We start from the raw sequence: 16,242 nt of genomic DNA, 5'->3' as shown, positions 1-16,242 counted from the left end.
AGGCTCAGGTGGATCTACTCGTGGTTTTCCAGGCCTGAACTCGAGGCTATGGAGCAGAAGCGGGGAGCGCTCTCTCCACAAGGATGCACAGTGACAGGCCAAGAGGCAACAGGCACAGGTAGCTTGAGGGGAAGTGCTGCCGGCAGGCGTGCACACGCATACCCCCTGGCCCCTCAGCACCCTGCTCAGGTCGCCGAGGTGCGGAGATCCGAGACAAGGGTGCAGAACAGGACGCGTGCAGGACATTTTAATGCCGTAAGGCTCCCTCCTTTACAGGACCAGGCTCTACCCGATGAAAGCCAGGACATTTCCGTGCCTCCTCAGAAGCCCCGACAATTTCCGCGGCCGTAAAGCTGCGATATTTCTACTTCACTTTAAGAAAACACTAAAACTTTCCGGCCTGCGCAGCTGCCCAGCAAAGCCCCCGAGCCCGCGGCGGGCGAGGTGGGGAGAGGCGGGGAGGAGGAGAAGGGGGCAGGCGCCGCGTCCCGCCCGGCCCCCTCCGCCCCCCCCGCCCCCCGGCCCCGCCGCCGCCGCCCCGCCGCCAGGCGTCTCTCGGGGGCCGGACGAGCCCCGGAGCCTGCACCGGAGCCGCCGCTGCGCTCCCCGGCCCGGCGCTGGGGCAGCGGGCGGCGCCCGCCGAGCCGGGCCATGAGGTGAGGGGCGGCCGCGCCGGGCCGGGCCGGGCCGGGCCGGGACCGCTGGGAGGGGCGGCGGGGCGGAGGGACGGGGGGCGAGCACCGGCCCCGGGCACCTGCACGGCCGCGGGGAGGCCATTACGCCACAGGAGTCCGCCGTCGGGTTGGGTGGTTTTGTGTTTTTTTACTTTTTATTTATTTTTTTTAACTCTTCGCCCCCTCGGCTGCCTCTGCCCCACGCCGGGTGCATCGGGGGGCTCGGGGTGGGGGCACCTCTCGGCGTCGCCCCCGGCACCCTGCGTAGCCTCGGCACAGGCTGCCCGATAGCACCCCGGCAGCACGAAGCTGTTCGGGGGCTCGTTTCCGTGCCAGGAGCAGCCGCGGGCTCAGTCCGTGCCCACCGAGCTGCTGCCGGCTCGCTTCGGTCCCCATCCATCTCCAGCGGGCAGTGCCTAGCTGCCGCCGGCCCCCGGGGGAGACGTGGTTGCTTCCCGCAGGGGGGAGGAGGGATTTGCCACACTGGACGGGTTGTTTGGTTTTTTGAAGGGTCTAAGTTTGTTAATGTTTAACTTTCAGTTTTGTTTTGTTCTCGTTGTTCTGTGAAAAGTCTGCGTCTCACAACCAAATGACAGTTTGGGTTTGTGGACAGGTGAGTGCAGGACAGCCAAACTCTTCCCCAGCGGCTGCTTTCCGTGTTTGACTTGAGCATAACATGCATGGGCCTCCTTACAAAAGGCTAACCGCCTCTGTAGCAGATACTTAAATTATTTGATGAGAGTACAAAGTAGTATCTGTCTATAAAACGCGAGCTTAAATATGGTCTTCCACCTGCAGCTGATATCTTTAAATTTATAAGGGACAAAATCCAAGTTATGCTTTGGGTACATGATATGCATGTGTATGTATGTATATATATACATGTCTATATGTATCATCTTGATGACAAGTGTCTTCAATAATAAATATAAATACCACCTACGTCCTCTTTCTGAAAAGTGCCAGGAGAGGATGTGCATGGTGTTATTGCCAAAAGATTAGCAAATCCAGCTCTGGCAGAATGAGGAAGGAAGAAGCTCCAAATCTGTAGACCACTCAAGTCTCTCCTCGCTGCAGTCACAAAACTACCATCAGCCTGTGGGACCTGAATCTCGGTTCTACCAATGGTTGGCAGAAAATGTGTTTCGAGTCTCAGATGCCTAATCACGTGCAGCGACGCAAAGTGTCAAGTGGTGCTGCAAGGATTTGGCAACTTCTCTTAATTTCTTTGTCCTGGAGCCCTTGGGAGAAGTGGTACTGTTTCGACATGGGTAGAGCAAAGCGGTATCAGGATACTCCTAAAGCTTTTGAATCAGAGGCCAGTAGGGTTTCAAAGAAGAGGTCTTGCTTCCTCTTCCCTCACCACCTGCCCTGGCCTTCAGGTGATCTCTCTGGGGGGCTGGCCGCTGTCCTGGGGGCAGGTTGACTGCAGCACTAGGAGAGGTGACACACCTCTTCTCCTCCCTTACATTGGGCATGGCATACTTCTCCTGCAAGACACCAGTATCTCGTTTTCTTGCAATGCCCACCGCGTTGTACTGACCCACGTGTGCAGCACCTTCGTTGTGCCCTGACCCTTCACTGGAGAGAAATACAAGTGCTGTCCTTGGGAATTCCCATTCACTGGCCCTTCCCGTCCCCGCTAGGGCTTTGGAGAAGCTGCGTACCAAGCACCGCTCCACCTCCGTGCGTGCCCAGCTGTAGCACTGTAAAACACAAAATGGGGCTGTGCCAGGCAGGTGGCTCTGTGTGGAACATGAGCAATTCCTCTCTGGACAGAAGTATGGATACAGTGACAGGATCAGTGACAAATTGTGTGATTATTATTTGATATTGCGTGCATTTGCTGCCGTGGTGCAGCTATGCATTTCGTATATTTTCCACCATTAGTGTGCACTTACTTGTCCTGCATTGTAAGTCAAAGCAGTCAAAATCTCATTTGCAAACCTAATGGGAGCTGGTATAGATCCTGGAGTAGTATAACTGCGTAATAGGCCGGCTGCCACAGTATTCTCATTTTTTTCTCGGTGTCAGGGTGCATCTCTGACATTTGAACAGGACCTGGTCATTCAGAATTTATGGTAAATACTGATTATTTACGTAAGAAGTAGATTATGGGTTGAATGGGAATAAAAACAAGAAACAAGATCAGAAGAACTACCGGTTTCTGTGGCCCTACGCATCATAGTGAGAACAGCAGTGGGAGGTTTGGAGAGTTCTGTTCAGGAAAGCACATAAGCACAAGATAATTATTTCTTAAAGGCGGAAGGGGCTACTGAGTAATGTACTTACACCTCCAAGTTTAACCAGGTTGAAGCCTTAGATTGGCTTCTTCAAGATAAATTAAAATTGCTCTGCTTTTAAAATATGGAGTTAAATTGCTTTGAGTTCATTGCTTCTAGGTAGGCTTTCTGGTTTTTAACATAGACACTTGTTCAGCATTCATTTTGCAGTAACATAAGCCAGCAGGTCACAGATTAATGCTCCCTAACTAAAGACAGTAATTTCTGTTTTCTCTCAATTCAATAATCTGCTCTGCGGTGAGGATCTCCTTGTTGTGAGGATCTGTGAGCACACACGTTTCTTATTTCCCTGCCTGCCCCTTGGCCAGGATGGGGTGGCAAGGAAGCAGCACAAGATAATTCCCCCCAGACCATCACAACACGCTTATTCTGCAGTGTGTTGCAGGGGCTGGGACCTGGGCCTCTGTCCCTTGTGCTCTTTCCCTCAAGCACTTAATTTCTTGGCTGATTATTAAAAACCAAACCCATCAACCTCCACCCCTCCCATAAGTGAATACATGCACTGCACTTGAGGCTGGCTGTGCTGGTGTTTTATATAAATTTCATTTGCTTGAGCACTTGACGTTACACCTAACTTTATGGACATAAATAGTCCTCTTCAGTAAGAGTAATCTTGCTCACAAGATGTTCGCAGAACCAGAGCGTATTTAAAGCATGCATTGCCAGCTAGTTCCCTACTGGCTCCACCGAGTTTTTATTTTAAGATGTTCCCGCTTTCTAAGATAAGCATGAATCAAATGAGACTGCTCCAAATGCCAAGGGAACAGCGGTCACACACCTACTTAAGCACATGCCACCATACAACTGACCACATCACTAAACCCAGAAGAAACTGTTTGTTCTTTTTCCATGTGTGTTTGTGGAAACAGGTAGGAAATCTCTTTAGAACACTGCCAAGGATACTGCTATTTTATGAGAACAAGTAGGAAATAACAAGGCTTAGGACAGACAGAAGGTCAGTCTCCTTGAACTCTGCATGGGGAAAATCCTGAAAGTTGATCGTAAAATGTAACTCCACACACGTCCCAAGAATAATCAAATAACGTGCTTTTAGCTCTGTTTTGCTGCCGACTTTTCTCTTTCTTCAATGCGTTCTTCTGAATATGGGAATTCACTTCGAAAGCATGTTTAGGGTCACAGATGTCTCTAACATGAAGATGTAAAACAGACAGGTCTTTCCACTAGTCCTTGTCTGTGTGTGTCTGATATTTGTTCTTTTCTCCTGGTTTTTCTGTCTGTGCCATACAGATTGAACACCCTCTGTAAAATGGCATGAGTTGCAGTGCTAAATGAGGATCAAGGATGCCTTGGTAAACTAATTCTGTCTTGGAGGACAGAGAAGATCTGCTTTTATCTTTCTGCTTCCTTCGCCTAGAACACTATTTTAAGGAGAAGCCGTTTCACAAACAACTTGAGACAGGAAAATCTATACTTCCCAAATAACGTTAACCATTTGTAATTCCAAGATGGAATTGTGATACGGTACAGATTGCTTTATGAGGCATTCATTTATAATTGTAATGAGTTGGAAGGAGAACTCGATCACGCTGATTACCTCCCAGTGTTTTCTCCCACTCAGAATATGAGATTTTCAAGGGACATCCCTGGACGCGCTGACACTGTATTACCTTGCTTAAACCTGTTGAAAACTGCAATGAGAATAAAATGCAGAACTACAAAACATGCATTTCTAGTCCTTGTGGTGGGCTGTAAAAGTGCTTAAATTACTTTAAACAACCCAGATCAGTCTGGCTGGGTTGGTAATTCAACATCTGACTTATTTTTTGTTTTTCATCATTTTTTCCTATGGAGAGCCTCAGCTTTCAACTATAGGAAAAAGGTCTGGAGATTTGAGTTGATAATAAATCTTTGAAGATATTAAGCAAATATAAATGAAAACTCTAGTTCTTGTCCGTGTCAAGAGCTTTGATGAGTAGCTGTGAAGGGTAGGATCTGTGTGCATTTCATCTTACTCATCTCATCTTTGGTGCTGCTATTGGAGTATGAAAGAAAGTGTAAGGAGTGTCTCAGGCACATCACTGTGGTCTGCTGCTAGGAGAAGCACCTGGTCCTGACTCTCCAATGATTAAGTGCTGGAGAAGATGACCTCCCAGCGCTGCCTGACCTACAGGGGTCAGAGAGTAAGTGCTGACATTCATCCCAGCCCAACTGCTGGGACTCTACTCCACGTAACGTGGGTGAATTCCCCATCCCAGTCATTTTCTCCTCCTCCCGTAATTTGAGGGAGCCAGGAATGGGTCTGCCCTAGCGAGATGTTTCTTCGTTGCCTGTTTTATGTGTATATCCTGGGGAGGAACAGGGGATTTGTCTCTTCTGTATGTTGAGATCTGATGGGAGAATGCCCTTCTCTTACAATACATCAGTCTTGTCTGGATTGGTGGTATTCTTTTTGCCTTAGGTGGGGCATGGGGCTCCTGATGGGGAAACCTGTGCACATGAGTAAGGTAGCTTAGCTGGTGGCTAAGCTGGTCCAGACCCCTGTGTTGCACATAGAGCACTTCTATTATGTTGCACATAGGCAAGGAAATATTCCTGTAGTCCACTTGATACCTAGAGCAGACATAGACAATACACAGACAGCATTTCCTCCAAGTGTTGTGCCATAGCACAGGTAACAAAGTCAGCAGAGACATGCTTTGCTTTTCTTTAGAACATGTCATAGAATTGCACTTAGGAAAATATTAGTGTAGTGGAATCTAATGTGGCGTAGCATGCAGATGTAGTGCATTGAGTAGCAGTATGCGTTGCTCCTCCGCTCAGTCTCTTTTTTCCAGGTTCCTGTTACTATGAATGCTGCTGAGGGACTGTTGAGGTGTAAGCAAGGGTAACTTCTGCAAGAGTATCATGGATGTCTTTCAGAGACAACTGCAGCAGCATAAGTCCCGTGTGCTTTCTTGGTCATCAACTGTCATGACTATTTTCTTCGTTTAGTTTACCTAGAGTGTTATTTCACTGCAGCCATACGTGGTCAACAGCACTTGTTTGTCTTGTCCTGTCCTGTCCTACCCTACACAAATAAGTAACATTAGAACCAATACAGCTTTTTTTAAAGATTAAAATGAAGAAAGTGCTGCAAGGCTGAGCAATAAACAAGAGATTTGTGAAGCATTACCATTCTGTTTTGCCAGTGCCTTGATGGATTGACACCCAAAGACATCAAGTATCGAAGTGTTATATTACCCTACGATAATAAACACTTGAGGGACCAGTGAAGTACATGTTAAAAACGTAGCTAAGCTAGTTCAAAGTTTGCCTGGTCCCCGTAGAGGTGGCTGTTCCTTCTGTGCCAGGTAGAATCACCTCCAGAGCCATCTCTGTGTTTGTGGTGTGCTGAGTCTGGGGACAGAGAGTCAAGGTGGATGTGAAAGGAGGGGAAAGAGTGATGACAAACAAAGGTTTGGAAAATGACAGTAGGCAAGAGGCAAAGGAAAGATAATGAAATACCAGGAAGTATTAGCTGAAAGAAAGCAGTTACTAAAAACATAACTGAAGTTGGACTGAAGAATCAAAAGAGAAACTCTTAGAGGAGCAGAAAAAAACAGATCTGCTTTTTTCAATGTAAGAAGTTATACTTGAATTTAGTTTTCAGTTAGTCTTAGGAACCAGCTCAGCTTTCTGTCTGGAGAGGTCTCCGGCAGCCTTTTCAATGTTCTAGAAAGTGACAAGATCTACACATGCAGCCCAGGATGCTTTCTGGCCTTTGATTTTTTTTCTTCCGTGTTAGTGAGAGTCATGGCTCACCTGCATCGTTGAGTAAGCAGAATGCATTAAACCCTTTCCAATACTACTAATGTTTTAAAGCAATTAAGTCAAGGAGCTAAGATCCACCATAACTCTTTTCTGCTTCAGCTCCTCTTAGGTATATCGTTGATCACTGCTACTAATTAAATAGGTGACTTAATACCTCTCGCAATGAAACAGAGGCAGGTGATTTGCCTTTTGAAACACTACCTTTTTGTATGCTCAGTGCTCATCCAAGAAAAGCCTTGGGTTGCTGGCCAGAATGAATCCAAATGCAGCAGAATAAAACCGCTCCTCCTCCTCCTCATTCTTTCAGAACCCTTTCCGTGGAGGAGAAGTTTCACAACTAGTACACGATGTATCCAGGGTGAATGCATCACTTGCTTCTTGTAGACCTGGCAGCCAAAATGGTCCTTCCTCGTTCTGATGGTGCCAAGCACTGAAAAGGGATCGCTGTTCTCTCACAGCCCTCAGGGTGGGTGCTGACAACATTAAGAAAAACAGTGCCAGGTGAGGATTTCCACACTTGGTGGGGGCTGTTGTATCCCCCAATGAAGGAGGGTGAAACTAAGAATTTCAGCAAAACGTAACACAGCCAATAGCACTGCTTCATCACAGTCAGTGAAACCGATACGTTTCTGTAAAACGTTTTAGTTTCAGTATCTGAGCACGTTCAGACAAAAATAAGCTTTACTGGAAATATTCTGACTGGTACATGACTCATTTGTTTTTATAAACCTAACGCTGCTTTCCTCACAAAGCAAGTAAATAAGCAGGCAAAGCTAGCACAGGTTTACTCTAAAATCTGTAGATCTTGAAATTCTGTACCTCTAAAAAGTATTCTCTGCTCACCAGGGGTAGGAGTAGGGATGATGGTGAAAAGTGTTTTACTGCTATAGTGACATTCACAATGTCCTGTTTTGGAAACTTGTTGCTTTGGATTTTAACTTTTGCTTAGAACAAAAGCTTGCAGAGGAATTTTCAGTATTTTGGAGGTTGCAGATGGATCTTAATGATATTCTTATCACTGTTCATGCCCAGCAAGGCTTCTGGGCCTTATTACTTCTCGCACAACAGCTGCCAGTGACAAGAATAATTTTCACGCTTGGAAATCATCTTTACTTGACCTGTGTGCATTTCCATGCTGTTCTTCTCTAAAATATTCTGAGCATGAGTGATAGAGAGAATCATCTCCCTTTTTAATTCATGAGCTTGCTCTACAGATTTTTCACCGCATCTGCTAAGATATGCGGAGCTTTTTGATTAAGAAAAATGTTGTCTAGTTTCAATGCATTTATTGACTAAAACGAAGAGAGGCTGCCCTGGTCAAACATAGACAAGGAAGAAAAGAAGGATAAATAGCAGAGTAAAATGATTTATCTTATTCTATGAGAAACTAGAAGACTGTAACTGATTTTTCTCCTGAAGTTGAGCTTAGAGCTTCAGTGATTTGTCAACATTAAAGCCTACATCTCAGAACACTGTAGTCTTTACGTGCCTCAGCACCAATACGGATGACTGTTTTTCACAGGCATCTGTGAAAAGCAAATTTTAGGTTCTGGACCCCTGACAAAGATGAAATTCTGAGTTACAGAGTGCGTGCAAGTATGTAAGAAGTCATCAAAGTGACTTAGTTGAGAAGGGGTTTGGGGTCTTAGTTTTTATTAAAAGAAATTTGTCAAACTTTTACTAAGGTTTTCATAACATCTTTTATTACCATTTAAAATAAAATTTATTAAAATTTTAAGGAATTTTAAAATACAACATTACAAAAATGACTATTGACTCCCTAAACTAATTTAAAACAGTATAAAAATTAAGTCATTTTAAATATTTTGTATGCAAATCAGTAGAACAGTTCACAAGATATTTGAAAACAATGCAGCATTTATTTATTTATTTATTTATTTTAATCTGTAAAAATATTAGGAGGATAATTTTTTCTTCTTGTGAAATTCATTAATTCTTTGGGCTATATAAGTTTCTGAATTTTCTTTATGGTCTATGGTTTGCACTGATTGTTTTATTAATCAACCAATTTAATTTTTAAAGTTATAACCTGACCATGGCTTTTTCTAAATTCCAGTCTGTTAGCAAAAGATGTTGTGGACCTATTTGGGTGCTAGTGTTGCTGTTACAAGTCTAATAACATATTTCGGTTTCAGAATCTTCAATTGCAATAAATAGTCATTTTTCAATCTTTTATTTCAACAAGGATGGTCTTTAAAAGTTGAATCTGTGGAGTTTACAACATGAAGCATTATCTTTGAGAAAAATGTGAACTCTGCCTTCAGTTTGTGCCTGCAGAGCATTGACATCATAAAGATTCCCCCCATGAGAATCTGGTTTGCTTATCATCAGTGACCAAATACTAGAAATCCTGTGGTGTAGGGTTTTTTTGTTTGTTTTGGTTTTGTTTGTTTTGTGTTTTTGTTTTATAAGCATTTTAGTGGAGTTGAAGACCGGTACAACAAGTATAGTACACTTCAAAATCATCTAAGTATTGGAGAGTGGACGCTCTTAGGTAGCCCAAAGTTCTTCCACCTGCAGACCTTACATCCCCTATGGACACCTCACAGAATATGTTCATATAAATTTTATAAATTGCTAAAATGACCTTTTGGTAACTTGGGGTGCAGATGTCAAATGTCTGAGTGGATTTGGGTTTTCATTAACTCACTGAACCATGCTGAATGAATGTTTCAGATGTCAAAGTTGAAGAGGTCATGCAACCAAGTGAAGAAATAAGGACAAATGACCTCTTGGTGAACTTTCAATGAAAGGCTGGAGATCACAGGATTTTTTCTAGATTATCATTACAAGCTTTTCTACATCAGGGCAACTTTTAACTGAAGAAATGATGTATTCCTGTACTTAGCATTCTTCCACGATGCACCAAATTTCATGTAACTAATTCAGTATTGATATGGGAGTTAATGGTCACTTATTTTTAAGTGTTTTCTTCATTCTGTGGAGACAGTGGCTGAGAACTCATCCTTTACCAGCCTCCACAGGACTCTTCAGCGTTGGCCTTGTTATTCTGATTTCCTAATTCCTCTTGCATTCTCCAGCACTGAAAAAAAGAAGCTTGCTTAGGCAGGAGCCAGCCTCCTTTCATTTAACTTTCAGTTTTGCCAGAGAAAAGATGAGGACTACATTGCAGGATGAAATTACAAGGCTAAATTTTTTAACAAGCACAAACACTGTGCATTTAATGCCACATATTTTTTTTTTGGCTTCTTGTTTGAGTAACGTGCAAGGAGTGGCACAGGACCCAAGGGGGTTTGTGTACCATACAGTTACTAAGAAGGCTTCCAGTCCAGACCTCTGAAAGGAAGAGGTCTAATTATAACTCTGTGCTACAAGCTGTCAGTCTGGGAAAACAAGAGGTTCAACAGATCAGTAGCTGACAGTGGGGACCAGCTTTTTCTCTCTCCTGTACCTCTGATATAGGTTATTATGCTGGATAGGAATGGTGATTCATTGTAGTGAATTTGTGCCCATATCTACATTTATTTAGCAGTAATCTGTGAGCCGCAACTTGCTGATTTTAGGAACCATCATATGGTTCCTGAATCAAATGAAAAATGAAAGAAACAGATAAAGAACTTTTGGGAACCAGTGCAGCTTTCATTAGTGAAGTATATCTGCAATATTTGGAGGATTTGGATTTCTTTAAGGTGTAGGGTTGTGCACTACAGGCATCGCAAGCATACTATGAAAATGGAACCCCTAAAATGAACGTACTCTTTATGAGGAAAAAATAAAAGAGAGATATCACTCCTTGAGTATTAGGCCCTGATGATTTAATGTAATGACTCCAGTTCCGTAAACTAGATATAATAATTGAATTAAATGATAGTTTCCCAGGATTGAAATTTAAAGCTGTTTAAGAGGAAGAGCAAGACTCTGAAAGTGATATTTGATCAAATAATTTGTATATGAGTATTTACATAATTTAGCAGCAATGCTACACTGAAATACAGTGGTATAGGACACATCTGGATGATGTAGGTACGTGCAAAGTTTATGAGTATCTGAAGCTGGGAGATTTTAAATTACCATAATCTAAGCAAGATGTGCAAGATAAAATATTGGCTTCCAGATGATAAATCTATTTTAAAGATTTCCTGAATTTTACTTCTGTTGCTCGAGTACTTACCAAATACATTTACCCCCGTTCTGGTCACAGGTGCGATTATGGCTGTAAGTGGAATCGTGTGGGCCCGCTGACTCGTTGGCCTGCTGTAGGTTTCATCCATCATTTTTGGAAAGCTGGCAGCTTCTAATATGTTTTACTTGTAGTGAGTTTATGAAAGGAGATAGTGTTAAAGCCAAGACTTTCGTAAAACCTTTTTTAAGCTCCAGGAGGCTTGTTGACTTTTTGTGGTAGGCTGCATAAAGAGAATGCAGACAAGGAAGGGAAAATCTCTCTATCAATCTGCCCAACTGTCAGTGGCTTTCCTGGCCAAAAGCGAATGCCTGTTCCTAAAGGGAAGATTGGAATTTGAGTCTAAAATGATGAGAATAGCTTAGCCAGTGTGTTGAGAAAGAATGTCTCACAGGAAAGTGCTTTTTCACATGACTTCATACAAGTGGGTTTTGTGTTTGTTTTGTGCCAGCTCAGTCCTGAGTTTCAGTTAGTAGACCAGAATCCTCTCCACAGACTCATTGAAATGGAAATGTTTCTGCCCTCTGCTGTGGAATGCAAATTATTTTAGGAATGTTCCTGGGTCTTGAGGCTTTTTAAAACTCACACTTTTAAGATTATTTTTTTTTAGCTCTTTTTTAACTGATTCTCAGAACAAAACAAGCATCCAGAAAGATGATTGGTGCCTAGGACTTGACCCAGCAAAACACAGAAGTGTAGGTTTGTCTTCACATGTACAAATAGTTCCCTGTAAGCCAGTGGTGGTAAGACATGGGAAATGCAGAAATGCTTTGCTGGATCACGGTCAAAGAGCTGAGTGCTTTGCAAAGCCAAACAACACAGAAGCCCTCAGTATGGAAGAGTGGTGTGAGATACTATTTGGTATCATTCCCTAAGATTTGGGCTACCTTTTGTTACTTTTTTAAAAATACTATTTCGTAGTGTTTCCTCTGTCAGCAGTGCACTGGAGTTAGGCAAAGACCTATACTTGCTGCATTGTCTGCCATAGGTCTTTTGCTGACCAGCGTAGACCAACATCAAGTGGTGCAACGTTAGGAAAATGATAATGAGAGACAGTGCCGTATTTCACAACAGGGAAAGCTTCCTAAGGAACAAGACGTGGGAATTTTTGATCTTTGTGTTTCTAGGATTAAGACACAGAATATAAAGTAGATTTGCTTTTAATGCATATTGCAATTTCTTCTAAACTGAAGGTAGACTTGAATAGGTTAGGTTTATATATGGACCATATTTGATAATGCTACATGTTGAGATGATCATAAGCAGGTTAGATTATTGATTGGTTGGTGCAAGGAATGTAAAGACAGGACTTTTTTAGGTATGCTGTTCAAGTTTAACACACAGTGTAAGTCTGGCAAAATAAAAGCCAACTGATCTGAAAATTATTGAAGTCAATAGGATGTCTCATTGCCTGATCTCTTGAAGTCACTGGAAATTGACATTGCACTGGGTTGCTTCCAGAGATGCTATAAAGTATCCTTCAGCAGCAGGCCTAGTTTATATATTTGTATGTATGTATGTGTGTGTGTGCATACATGGATTAAAAGGATATGAAGACGGTATACAAAGTATTCTCAGTAAACACATTAGAGAAACGGTATCCTTGAGTGCATTACTTATTCTCCACTCACTGTCTTCCTTAGGATTTTGCTCACCATTCTTGTACCTCTGCTTAGTCCTCTTAGTCCTTTGTAAAAGAGAAACGTTCCATATGTAACTCCTGATTTTCTTTATTTTTTACATTCACAAATAAAACTTCCATATGAAGAACTTCTGCAATATCCATAAGCCAGATTTCTAGAGCTGGGACACAAGTGTTTATGTGTTACTATGTTCGGGTTCTTTTCTTAATCAGGGAAAGATGCAGAATACCATGTAATAAAGAAAAAAATATTATAATGGTAAAATAGCTGTACTGTTTTCTAATTATAAAAATAATTCCATGATTTGAAAAGATTATGTAATTTTACGAAAGGGACTCCATATGTAGTAGGTACGAAATGCACAACATTTTACTGTGGGATGTGTTTGGTGAGTTGTAATCATCATGTGCCAAATCCTGATTTTGGATGCACACGTGGGACTAATACTAACTTCAGAAAGTCTATGTAGGTTTCTCTGAATGGAGATTTTGGCCCTTTGTATTATTTCCTCCCCTGTTAATACTTAAATCATTTCTGTATCACTGTGATTTTCCTTCCTGTTCATGAATTCAAGAGAAGAGAAACTATGTCAGCAGAAATGCCCAGCACGAGAGCTAGCGACAGCCAAAAAAGAACAAGTAGGGAGCACTAATGGGATTCTAATGCGGTGCAGTAGATGCGTTGTCACCAAAAGGTGTGCTTTCTTCTAATGGATACAACCCGAGGCATAAGGTATGCTGAAAGTGAAGCCCTGGCAAACAGTTTCTGTCAGGGGGAAGAAAGAGTCCTTCCTGATTTAATCTTGGTGTAAGTAGGTTAAGTGTGGTTTTCCTGTCACGTCTTTGCTTGTGTATTTTAAAGACATCTGCAACCGCGCTACTTAGCTTAAATGTCTTGAAAGAAAATGCTTTTACTTGCATTTTACCTCTACTCAGTTAAAATGTCATGAAAGGTACTTGGACAGTTACAAGCCATCTATTTTTACGTGGGGCTGTTGTGAATCTATAAACGGGTTGTACAGCACATTCTTCAGAGTATCTGAAATATAGCAGCATCCCCTTTACATCTCTATGAAGAGGGTGGAGAGGTGGCTTCACAGCATCAGGAAAAGAGTCTTCCAGGGACTGATGAACTAACACATCTCTCTGGCGTGCAGCACAGCACTGAGGTGCGTTTATGAGCCATGTAATGTCAAATCGTCAGAAAGGCTGTGCCTGCACTGGTAATTGGCATTGGTTTTTGAGGCAAACTGTTGTGCCAAGAGCAATGTAAGGAGCTCTGTAATGACCTCTGAGGGCTCAGGGGGTGGGGGCTGGGGTGTTGTATTCTGTAGTAGATGCTGACTAGTTCAGAACAGCCATACTTCTAATCGCAGTGGATTCATAATTCAAAAAGTATCATATAGGTCTTTGTCTCTGCATGACATGGGTTTCTTCTGCAGACAGCATGTTCTCCTGCCATCTGCAGACGGCATCACGGTGCAGACATATGAATATCACCCACAGCATAAGCGCATTAATATGAAAGCTTTTCCTGTTGCTGATACTTATCTATTTCCTTGTCCATGCCTGCTTTTCCTCCGACTTTCTGGACCATGATGCCAGGGAAGGCGGGTGTACATTTTCTGAAAGAGAGTCAGGTCCTAGGTAGAGCCCTAACACATGAGCCCACGTGACAGTGCCGTGGCATTGCATGCAGGACAGCAGTCTCGAACATCGAGCTCTAGTCTTATGCTGCAGATGTTGCAAAGGCTCCTGTCAGTCAGAGCAGTTTCCTGGCCCACCTTGCAGTGGAGTTTGTCATCTCTAGTGAAGACTTCGGGTGAGAACTACATTCAGAAACCTTAGCCAGGTGCCATCATCACATTTTCCAGGCACAGAAGGACTAAAGTGGACCTTTTGTTGCCCTTCTTGCTGAGTTGAGCTCTCAATGCTCAACCACTGGCATGCAAGGTAGTTTTCAAGGCCACTGTAGGCAGCCCTCACATATGTCTTATCCGTGTCATGAACAGCGCCATAGGTCCTGTGGGGGCTGGTTTCCCTTGCTGTCCGTTTTCTTGTGGAACTCACCTTCCCTCTGGTGCAGCAGGGGCCCTGATCCTCACGCAGGGCCTCATGGACCATACGTGGAGACTGGCCAGCTGATTTCATTTCTCCTGCATCCTCTGTACCAGAGCAAGCAGGGTAACGGATGTTCCTTTCCCAGTGGGGACCCTGGACATCCCAGGGCTCTCCCACTGCCACAGTGTACACCCACCCCAAGTCACACATGCTCGCAGTGTGCCCACTGCAGTGACTTGCGAAATACACCATGCATATTCTGTAAATTTTTGGCAATAGTAGAACACCTAAGAAAAACAAAACCTGAAATCCTGCCTGGCTCATATACCAACGTATGCTGCAACATGTCCTTCTCCTCAGTAGGCAGAACTGAATGCATCTTCAGTTCCTCTTACCAGTGCATAACCCATGTTCAGCACCACAAGGCATTGAACTTTTCCTCATCCAGTGTGCTTGTAGTCTGTGCTTTGCTCTCCGTAAACATTGCTAACCATCTATCATACCATCAAGTCCTACTCATCTTAAATTCATAAGCCAATTTCCTAACACATGAAAGCCCTCGAGAACCTCAGAATGCTTTGCCTCAAATTAATTCTCATGGCTGCAGTTTCCATGTATGGGAAACATTTCCAACTCTGTTCCTCCTCCTCCTCTGCCCATCCACTGATGAAAAAAGACAGTATTTAAGGGCAACCACAGTCAACTTTTGGTTGTGTGGGCATCATAGTAAGTTTGGCTGATATACCTGCAACACTTCATGTAAAGGCCAATGTGGCGTACAAGGAGTAAAACCACAGAAGACTGGCCAACAGGAATGTCAAACTGAGGCCAAGGTGGCCAGAGGCCAACCACCTAAGTTTAGATTGACGAGTAGCCAGTGTGGCCAGAAACCACCAGGCACTGTGCCCAGCTGGCCCAGCAGAAGTGGCTGCCATGGTTGTGTATGTGCCGTTCTGCACGCGTTGCAGCCCCCTGGGACAAGGGGCATATACAGCATGCAAGAGGTGCCCTCGTGCACCAGAGGACTGGCCTTGAAGCAGGAGCAGGATTATGGTGGCTGTTTTCTGTGGCTAGAAGGACAGGAGATTCTGGATCTGTGTCGAGTGTAACTGCAGGGAAGGGCTGGTGCAGCTTATGAAGGAGCTTTTAGTTCTGCTTACACTCCCTTGCCTCTGCAAATACTGTGCTTATCCTTGCACCAGCAGAGATAACGTGACCGACTGCTGGAAGAGGAGCAGCTCCTTGTGCTGGTGCACTCACTGCTCTACTGCCCTGCAAGTGGTTTGTGTTGCTGGGACTGGGATGCCCTCAGGAGGTGTTTGCTCTTGGTCTGCGGTCTCTGTGCCCTCCCCAAGTGCGGGACTTGGGCACTACGGGGTTGCTGCTGTTAATGCTTGTTCACCAGAGGGTCGTATAGAGGAGAACAGAGGAAGTTGCTCAGGCTTTCAGAGCCTATGGAGAAACACACTTTGGTGATTTATGGTTATCTTCTTCGTAGTACCCTCATTGCCTGGGCTGAATCTTCCGCAGCAGTGTCATACCTTTGGACACATCCTATGAGGACTGTTAGGAGCAGAGAACAAGGTGACCTGCCTGTCCTGGTAAGCAACTCTAATACCAAGAGGGGCA

General features: G+C 43.8%; 1 protein-coding gene across 3 annotated transcripts in view; it reads left to right on the top strand.

The window, feature by feature from the left end:
• The first annotated feature begins 523 nt into the window (after positions 1-523).
• Positions 524-16,242, top strand: part of PLAGL1 (PLAG1 like zinc finger 1) — a 48,301-nt gene continuing 32,582 nt past the window's right edge. Inside the window, exons 1-2 of one of the 3 annotated variants that reach the window (XM_040551980.1) lie at positions 558-656; positions 7,056-7,249. The gene's annotated coding sequence lies outside the window, so the exon portion shown is untranslated. Of the gene's footprint in view, positions 657-7,055; positions 7,250-16,112; positions 16,215-16,242 lie in introns of those variants that run through there. The other 2 variants (XM_040551979.1, XM_040551981.1) reach the window with 2 other exon arrangements.

The sequence above is a fragment of the Cygnus olor genome, chromosome 3 (assembly GCF_009769625.2).
Source record: "Cygnus olor isolate bCygOlo1 chromosome 3, bCygOlo1.pri.v2, whole genome shotgun sequence".
NCBI lineage: Eukaryota > Metazoa > Chordata > Aves > Anseriformes > Anatidae > Cygnus > Cygnus olor.
This window is presented reverse-complemented; position numbering and strand designations above follow the sequence as displayed.